Source organism: Neolamprologus multifasciatus, chromosome 11 (assembly GCF_963576455.1).
Source record: "Neolamprologus multifasciatus chromosome 11, fNeoMul1.2, whole genome shotgun sequence".
Classification (NCBI taxonomy): domain Eukaryota; kingdom Metazoa; phylum Chordata; class Actinopteri; order Cichliformes; family Cichlidae; genus Neolamprologus; species Neolamprologus multifasciatus.
The window spans coordinates 4,897,694-4,908,063 of record NC_140449.1 but is presented as its reverse complement, the minus strand read 5'-3'; the positions used below and the strand labels follow the sequence as shown (position 1 = coordinate 4,908,063).

The window sequence follows — 10,370 nt, the reverse complement described above, 5'->3', positions numbered from 1 at the left end:
GCCGCAGACGCTGGGAGCTTTTTCCTTTTAACCACCATAGAAGTAAACAGCTTTGCTCTAAATAATGTTTGCTTATGTGTTCTCAGCACCATACTGTATCTTACATTCACGGATAATCCCTTTCACTTTCTCGTTCTTAAATAAAAATATATGGTTTTATTGTCTCCTTTTTACATAGTTTGACTGTGCTTCAGTGTTGTAGTGTTGTCATAGCTTTACGCCTCTGAAAACTATTCATATTTATTATCTTTAAATAATTTATATTAGTAATAATGAGGCATTTGCAATAGATAAGAATTAGATTAGAAAATTTCTTCCAATCCCCCCTGGAAGGCTGCTCTTCATTTAGAGAGGAGGTGAACCCTTAGCTGGGCACAGATGTCAAGCCAGCTGTAGAAATACTCCTGCTCAAGACTTTTTATTCAAGCACATGCACACTCTGGTCACCTTCCTTCATGGTTTGGTGGGTATTCATTCAATCAGACCACCTTCCCTCTTCCAAACACACACACATAGTCATTCACACTGTACACATTAGCATCTCTCACCCCAGCAATTAAACCCAGCCTACTGTAACATATAGGCAAAGCTTGGTCATTAACAACTGATTAAAATATGCTTACATGAATTAATGCAAGCAGTTACATATCAATGTGAGAATCAGTATTTTAAGGATAAAGCAACACTGAGGACATAATGCTATGTTCAAGTGGTCTATGTTCAAAAGAGTGCCTACACAACTGAGATAATTGAGACAACAGGTTGGGTCATTAGAAATACAGTCAAATATATGAGATTAAAATTATATCTAATGGATAAAATTGTCAACTGTCATGTAGTCCAATTTTTATGCCTATTTACAATCACTGTATTCAGTTCTGTCTGAGTAGTCTCGCAAGCAGAATCTGATCAGTGAAGGATAAAGGTGTGTGAGAGTTTGGTGAATCATTAAACAATATATGAAACCCTCTTCACAGCGCACATCTTGGACTTCGATGGACAGTGTCTGGTTTTTAAACCTGCTGGAATAAGACCACATATGACATTAAGTCAGGTGCAGCATGAAAATGAGCAGCTAGGATGGAGGTTGGTTGCAAAGCAGCTTGCAGATGCACAGCAACTGTAGACAGCCCAAAGCAGTTTAAATAGCATGTTTCTATACATTTAATCAAGGTGTGACAATTGGATGTGCAAAAGGGTATTAGCTTAGCTAATGTTGGCTTTGGTGAGATCAGCTGTTCTATAGGGATTGAGACTGAGTTCCACTTTGTGGTTTGCCACAAGTTAACACTATGGCATTTATCCACCTATCAGTCTGACGTCATTAGCCGTTTCTGGGTCCAAACTCCTCTTCAGGTCCCAAAGTGAAACAAACACTGCAGTATCACTGAGAGTTACAAAGTGTCTAAATTCTTTAATCTTTAATAAAATGATCAGTGTGGCTGCTCTACCAGGTGAGTTTAACATCCAGGCATCCTTGAGAATCGGAATTTCTGAAATTTAACTGATTAATAAGTTCGCAGGGAGTTAGCTTGCTAGTTTCCATTTTAAGATAATATAACATATTCTGACTGAGGGATTTCTGTAAAAATTAAAACGTACAGCTCTGCTATTATATAAACACATTAGCTCAGTGAAGCTGGAGGATGAACGCTAACTTGATAAAAATTAACATGAGGATTCTCGATGGTTAGGGACAAATGCGATCGCCAGGATCCTGTAAATGGACCAAACTTCAGTCACTGAGATAATCCATCCACAATACGAGGTTAGTCAGTAAAATACTGCTGCATGGTCTGGGCTGTAGTTACAGCGTAAGGTTTTAAAAACTGAGCTTTAAAACATGCTGCTGATGAATATTGGTAATAAAAACCGAGAGAGGCCGACAATGATCACTGACGTTTTTTTAGGGGCTTGTTCAGATTAAATAGAATAAGACAAAAACTGAACAGCCTTAATAAATGCAGAGCAGTTTGGACCCGGAAGCAGGGTTCATATGCCATCACTTAAAGATAATAGATAAGGAAATTTCTCCCCAATTCTGCTCCATGAGTAAATGCAGGTATAATGTCCAGGCTCAAAATGGTAGCAGGATCTGGCAAATCTGTCATATCAATCACACTGTAACTGCTGAAGAGCAGCATCTTCCTGAACTGACTGAGGTGAAAGTGAGGATGAATGGACAGCAATTTGACCAACTGCAGGAGAGATGACAGCTCACAGCGAGGCAGACAGCCGCTTAGCCACTGAGTCCTAACCTCTGTCTTTTTCTTTGGCTGTCTTTCTACCGCTCTCTTTCTGCTCATCTGTTTGTTCCTTGCATCACCAAATCATGACTGCTCTCATTGTTCCCGTTTTATCATACATTTGATTCCTATACTTAAAAAATATCTCCTGAAGAGGCTTCATTGATTCAGTCTACAACCCTTCGAGGCATCCCTCTCCCATTCCTTTCCTCTATTCATCAGTATCTTTTCCTCTTCCTTTTCATCCCTCCTTTCATTCCCACACTTCCTTCCACTCCCATTCTCCCTCATCCTTCTTTCCTTCCTTCTTTCCTTCCTTCATCTCCTTCTTAAAACCTCAAACTCGCAGAGAGGATGTAGTGAGGCGAGACCTCGGCGTCGATGGGAAAAAAAAGGGAGAGACCATCAGCTCGCAGACGGAGGGATGCAGAAAAGGTATAGGTTGGAAGGTAGTAGTATAGGCCTTCTAAGTCCTCCCTCCCCCCTCCCCTCCCTCTGTGCATCCCATCAGCCCCCCCTTTTCCTGTGCCAGGGTGGTATGACCTGCTGGATTACAAAACAGCCCTCCCATGTGTCTGCCTGTTCTCTGTGCCAGCCGAGAGACAAGCGATACCAAGCTCCTGGAGCACTGATGAGGGCGACAGAGAGGAGGAGAAGAAGAGCGGGAGGAAAAAAGAAGGAGATGAGTAAAGAAGAAAGTGAGTGAGAAAGTGAATAAAGAGTTTCCAAATGCAGAGCATTGAAAGTAGGAGAGTAAGAGAAAGATGAGGAGAAAGAAGAAGAACGTAGTAGAAAAAGAGGCAGGAAGTATGAAGATATAGCACGGGAAGATAAACACTATAGAAACAAAAAAGAGTGTTCAGGAAGCAGAGGAGGGAGTTTTGAGTGATAGCGAACATACTGTAGATGAAAGCTGTTGGAGGAGTGGGACGCTGAGAAGCGTCAGCATTGTCAGAGCATGTTCAGCCCTCAGGGACAGCCAGGGGTAAGTCACACACTACTCTGCTGCACATGCATGCATTCGACATCCACCGATCTACATGCACGCACACACACACACTTTCACTCAGGCGTTTACACACTACAGCATCTCAGTGTATGGATATGCTCCCCATTCGGAAAGGCCTAAAGGCTACATTTCATACCTAGTGGACACTTGACAATCTTTCAACAAAGTCTTAAATGCTGTTCCAGTCAGGTTAAACGGTTTTCCAGTCGGTAGGAACATTCTCCTGATGTGGCCAGCCCTGCAGGTCAGAAGCTTTATCGCGCGTTTAACGAAGGAAGATCTCACAGATCTGAAAGGTACCAACTTCTGCACGCAAAATCAACTGTGACAGCGTTTAACGGACATTAACGATGCCTCCATTTGTGATCTGTACTTTTCTTTGTCTTTGTTAGGATACTGTAGCATATTATCACATAATAGGATTGATCAAGAGCGGAGTCATCAGGGGACAATGGTGTAGAGAGAGTGAGGGGAGCTTTGGCTGCATGGAATCAATTTCATATGATGTCTGACAGGCTGTCATGGAATCATTATGCAACCCCCCTGACACAAAGAGATGCTTTAAAAAGCTGTGTGTGTGTGTGTTTGGATTGTAGTTGTAGTGCACTTACACATTCCTGTAGCACACAATCAACCTCTCATTTGAGCTCAGTTTCAAAATAAGCAAGACCCAAACCAGGTTACAGAAGCCATTTAGAAATTTTTCTGGCTGGGAGAGGAATCATGGGTAGAGTTTTTCATGTGAGAGAGGCTTGCCAGTTCTAAGGAGTTGTTAGGCTGATAGTTAGCAGCACTGGACATCAAATTGATTCCTATGCTAGCAGGCAATGGGTCACTAAACCCAGTGGAACTGAAGGATAGAGTGGGTTTTATTGTTTGAATGAGTCCTTGGATTGAGTTGCTTTAATCCCCTGGGGTGGAGGAATTACAGGAAAGGAGGAGGAGAGGGCTGGTGCTCTCAGTGTCGCTGGGCGCTCCGCAGCAGCAGCCATATTAGCTCAGTTACAGGCCTCAGGAGGACAGCTGGGTGGCAGAGGTCGTCATGGTGAAAGGGGATGGGGGGGGGGGGGGGGGGGGAGGTCATGGTAAGTGGTTGTCATGGAGACTGTGCATGTGCTTCTGATGAAGTTGAGTGGGTGGGGACCCTGTGGACAAGGCTCACCTGGTCTAGTGAGATCATTATGATTGTTTTCTACCTGGAGCAGTTTTCTTTTTTCATTATTCCCAATGTAAGCATTCACATTGTTATTTGGTGTAGTATCGCTGAAAGTCTTAATACTTAATGTTTATTATTTATTCACCAAGAGTAAAAGAAACAGCTGTTAACATGGCAGGACTGGAGAGACAAGGCGGGGTCAGTGTTTTTTTGTCTAAGCTCTGGAAACAAGCTTGCAGCTTGTGTTGATATTGACAGGGTATCAACGCAGCTCTGACACCGTGTGCTTCATTCATTAATCCACAGATAAATTCAGCCTTGCACATGCTCAGAGCTGCTGGTGTCAGATGCATTCAGAAAGCTGTTTTAAACAAAAAAGGTTTTTTTAAAAAAAACCCGCAAGGTCTTTTCATCGTTTAAACTGAGCTGAGTGTCAATTCTGGTGAAGTAAAATATCTCAAAGATGTTTAAATGATCGTGTTCGTGGGCTTGGGATCTCCTTATTTGCACAGAATGGCACAGAGAGGAGTACACAGAGCTGGGTAGCTCATTACTATGCCAAGATAGAGCAGGTACTGTACATGTGGCACCAGCCCACCCTGCCTCATCCGCCGCCCTCCCCCACAGGTTCCGTTTATCTAAGCTGATATCACACACGCAAAAACATATTTTTTCTCTTATCCTGTTTTCTTTTTCATACTCTATCATAGTACGATCAGTTTACACCCCCACCCCCATCCCCCCATATATCTAAAAGCTTCTTTTATGTGCTAATAATTGCCCAAAGCATTGATACTGATAGCTTATGAGTTTGTATATTTGTCCAGCTTTTATGCCATGAAGCCTCTGTGCTCTCACATGCCAGCGAGCACAAGCGAGAGATAATTTGAATATCTGAAATACACGGAGCAGTTGCTATATGCAGCGGTGTACTGCAAACCCCCTCCACTCTTCTGTGAATCACACAAACACTTATTGGAAAACGTTTGAATATTTCTCATTAATTCCTATTGTTTCCCTGCTTTGTCGTGACAGGTGTTTGGAACCAGAGCGGAGCTCCAAGCTGGTTTAAAAACATAGCCTTTCAATTTTAAAAGCCAATAAAAAATTAATCCAAACCAAGCATTTATACTAAAAAAAATCTGATTAGTTTTGTTTGATTTATTTGATTCGATCTGCACTAATTCAGTCTGCTTGTCTCGCTGACTGTTTGGTCATCCTTGTGTTCTCTTGTCAAGAGGCTGTGAGGCGGCAGCCTCGGTGGCCAGGCCATCTCAGAGAATACAGCGGTGTCATCATACACGGGAAAACTTGTATTTCACTGAGACTGGCCACTGACCCTGCTGCTGTGTGTGTGTGTTTGTGTGTGTCAGTGAGATGGCCTCTGAAGGAAAAGGAGTGGGTATCCATATACTGTGCTTGAGTGAGGGGCCTTGGGTGTGGCATTCACTGACTGAACGCCTTTGTGCTACTCAGATGTGTTTAATCCTCTTGAAATTTGTCTGCATCCTTTTTCTTTTCCTTTAGCTTTGTTAGTTTTATTAAAAGCATTTTCAGAGAATGACATGGAGTGGTGGAAAGGCATGTGTAATGGAACACAGTGTACTATAAAGAGTCATATCTTCCACCGGGATCGCATTGAAGCTGAGAAAACGCAGACCATCAAAGAAGCTCTCACATACTCATACATTATTTTAAAGCGCTGCTTGATTATGGTTGCAATTAAAGGCTGTAATATATTTATAATGTTTTTCAGTCTATCAAAGAAGTTCCTGACATTTAACACAATTATTGTGCCTTATAGTTAGTAGGAAATGTATTAGATTTTTTAATGTTTTGATAAAAACTGTAGGGCCAGTGGTCAGGTGTTATCCAAAGTTTTCTGATGTTAATAAATACAATTCATTTAAAACATTTTTACACGTTACGTATAAATGCCTGCAGGTGAAATGTCCGTGTGACAAACTTTAACTCTTCATGGCTCCAAAGTCAGATCTCATTGTGTTCACATTAAATCCCAGACAGTAGATAAGTGCTTCTGCACTGCTCTCTACAGGTGAAAACACATTATGAAGGAATAACACAAAACTGAAGAAATATACTCAAAGATTACATTACTGATGAAATCTCACTGCTCACTGGATTTCACCTGCATGTGATCTTTAGCAAAAAGGTAATATATGTATGTTAAGTGAAAGGACTAACTAGTCCTTCTACTAGTTAGTAGAATTACAATTATATAGATTTTTCAAATCTATCTTGGTTATAAAAAACAGACAATGGTACACATGGGTCAAGTTTCCTTGAGAACAAACTAACATTTGTATCTGTAATAGAGCGAGCAATAATTATCATATATAAGCTGCACTAAGTGAACTTCATACTCTAGTCCACTTCATTCCCATTCACATCCTTGTCCATAGTTTTGTTTTGTTTTGGTTTCTTTACCATAAACCATAATACCATAATTCCTACTAATACGTATTTGTTATTTCAAATGTATATAACAAGCTTGACCTAAAAAGAAATAGTAAGACATAAGAAAACGCTAAAATATACTGAAAATATGGATATGAAATGTAAGCCTTTTTAAAATAGTAAAAATGTTCATTCATTCTTAATGTTTCCATCATTTGCAGAAAATACCTGCAAGAAAAAGTAGTGAAAATTACCAACAGGTAGGTGTACTGTACAATTAACAGAGTAGAAGGCACATCAGACAACGCTTACTTGGCGTGTATTCGTGCACGTTGCTGAAATCCTTTGTTCTCCATCACAGAGTCGATAACAAAGACACTTACCCACAAATCCAATTAGAGTTTTTTTAAATGGGTGTTTCAACACATCTGTACTTGCAGACATGTTGCAAAATTGTCTAAATTTCACTTTCACTGCAGCGTTAATAATTACAAATGTGACTTCATTTGCACCCTTTTATTTTATTTAATTACACTTCATTTGAAAACTTGTTTAACAAAGCTGCTGAGGAAAGTACAAAGGCTTATCAGATAGGACGTTAATTAATTTCATCTTATAATTTAAAAAAAAAATCAAGCCAAAGCAAAAGTACGATTTACAAACTTCAGCAGGTGTGTTCTGATTTATTTTAAATAAAAACCATGAAAAAAAAAAACATAATGCACTTTGGTGCTGGATCAACACTGTATGGTGTGTTCATGGGAGAGCAAAGTGTCTTTTCTTGCATGTGTGTGTGTGTGTGTTTTTCTAATTAGTAAGACAGATTGTAAATGTTGCTTGGATAAAATCCTGACCCTCACGACCTGTCTTGTTTCCACAGCAGTGCTGCCTGCTACAAATGCAGCCGGTATGCAGATCAGAACAGGAAGCCAGCTCGGCTTTTTGTCACACACAACCACTTTGCTAAAAGGTAGCCGTCTGCTGTTTTTAAGATTTACGTCTATAAGATTTACACCATGTCTGCACATTCAAAAAATACAGACGGCTAAGTTGACAACTTGGCTGGACTCAAACGCCTCGGTCAGCAGGATATAAACCACAGTGGCTCGGTTCAGACCAGTACTATCACACCAAACTGCCATATCTTAGAACATTAATTAGCTGTCTATCTTTTTTATAAAGGCATAGAAAATAGCTGAGCTGTGTTAGGGCTTGGACCACCATTCTTTTAGTAACCCTCATTCTTTGTGAAAACACTCCACTCTGCTTCCTGCTCCTCTCCATTTAAAATGCCAAAGTTGGCCCAGCAGACTTTAATTCCTTAACGCTTCCTCATTAGCCCTGTGTTAAAACATCAGCAGCTTCCTATCCTTGTAAAGGCACCATTACATCCATCAATAATGCAGTGGGGGTAAGTACAGGTAGCTTTACTGCCCCTCAGGACTAATTGAACGGACACGAGAGCAGTTTTCTCGCCCAAGTGGCCTCGCCAAACAAGGGTTTGTAAGGGTGTGTGTTTGTTTATCCTCACCCATAATGCCTTTAGTGGATAACACACAAATACGCGCTTATGTAGTTACATGTTACACAGTGTGTACGTGCGAGGAAAACACACATCCTACATTGCTGTATCACAGCAGGGTGCAAAAAGGAAATGTGCGCAATGTAGACAAAGTAACTGTGGAAATATACCACATGCTCTCACAAGCATTGTGCATCACACGCATCACATGATCACATGGTGTGTGAGTGGGAGTCTTTGTGTGCTGTAAGCATATAGAGTGGAGGAAGTGCGCGTGTGTGTATGTGTTGGAATTCCTAGAGTAAAGAGAGGGTACAAGAAGATAGATTGTTGATGCTGCATGTTTCTTTTTTACTAGACACTGTGAGAAAGTGTGTGTGTGTGTGCGGGAGAGTGCTACTCCTACATGTATCCATCCAGACAGAGCTACGCAGCCGTGTGGGAGGGGTTATGAGAACAATGATGGGTTCTCGTCTCTCCCTCCCTGCACACTGTGTATGAGCGCGTGGGAGCACATGCATGATGACTGTGTGTGCGCGTGTGTGTGTGCGTGTGTGTGAGAAGGGTGATGTACTCTCACATGTGGCTGTGGAACTGAAAGGTAAGCCCTTTTTCTTTATCTTTGTGGACTCCTTCAGTCTACGGACTTTAAGAATGTTTTGAAATTAATTTTCATATTCTCTCTACACACCTGGAAGATATTTGACTCCTATCTATCACCCTAACATGTCTTAACTGTATGCTCATCTTTCTTTGTTCACGTTGCCTGCCTCTCCACTTTGAGCACTTAGGTACTTAGTGTGTCTAAGCGGGATTGAACATATTAAAGCGATTATTGGCTCACAGTAACTCCATCATCCACACCTACCATTTGTCATGTGTCAGTTTCATGTGTGCGTATATTAGCTGTGGGCTGCGACAAACCCTCTGAGACAGTTTACCCTCAGTCCCAATTTGTCCAAACGGTTTACGACAGGGTTCCCCGAGGATACACCTTCCATTTTTCATTGTCTTCCCACGCTTGTCTCGCTCTGTCTGACACACATACATACACACACACACACACAGAAGCACACAAATGCAGTGCATATGTGTGCATCCTACATGGTGGCAGTGGCGGCATTTCCATATCAAAGACTGTCTCCCATCAAAGGAGCTGTAATGGGCGGTAAACTTTCCATAATCATTTGTTGCGGGCTAATATTAGCTCCTGGCTGTGTAGTGGAATGACATCTGAGGCACAGACAGGAAGAGGAAGCATGGCGGGAGGTGGGAGAATTAGAAGGGAGTAGAGGGTGAAAGGTAGAGGGGTCGTGGAGATGAGGCGAGTGTGAATGAGATGAAGGAAAAGGACAGTGGAAAGAAAAGAAACAGAGCACAAAGGCGTCAGGGGGAAGAGGAAAGAGACAGGCAGTGTGGAGTAATTTCACACGCCTGGTTGCTCCCCGCAGACAGCACACCCCCCTCCACTCCAAAATCTCACACACATGCACACACACACACTACATCTCTGCCCCCCACCCCCACTGGTTGGTGGGGTGGGGGGCAGGCATAGCGGCCCTTTGTTTGACATATAGCTGCACACAAAGACATTCAGACCTGAAATAGCAATGGAGAGTACACCCCTCCACACACACAGAGTCAGACACTCTCATCAGGACCACTTCTGATTGGCTCAAACTAAACAACGTGCTGATGCTGGAGGTTGCCTCTATAATCAAACAATGCTTCTGGTTGCATTTCTCTTTCCAAACGTCTGCACTCTTCTTCTCTGACATTATAAAATGCACTAATAATGAAGCTGCTTCCAAGAGAAGCTGCAAGAGACCTTTGTCTCCCCTCAGACAAAAGAGGAGCTATTGACTCTACAGAGCACATCAGCTCGCTCTAAGACCATTCCTGTCCTGAGGTGATGCGAGTCGACTGTCACCGGCATCCTCGCAAAGACCCGACATGAATCATTACACTGAATATACAGTTCTCAGCGATCAATGGTTTTTTTTTTCATCTTCCAGTTTT

At 41.9% G+C, this 10,370-nt stretch overlaps 1 long non-coding RNA gene across 1 annotated transcript in view; it reads left to right on the top strand.

Moving 5' to 3' along the window:
- Window positions 1–236: 236 nt before the first annotated feature.
- LOC146507652 (uncharacterized) overlaps window positions 237–10,370 on the top strand; it is a 30,474-nt gene continuing 20,340 nt past the window's right edge. Inside the window, exon 1 of the long non-coding RNA XR_014876986.1 lies at window positions 237–3,231. This is a non-coding gene — a long non-coding RNA (uncharacterized LOC146507652). The remainder of the gene's footprint in view (window positions 3,232–10,370) is intronic.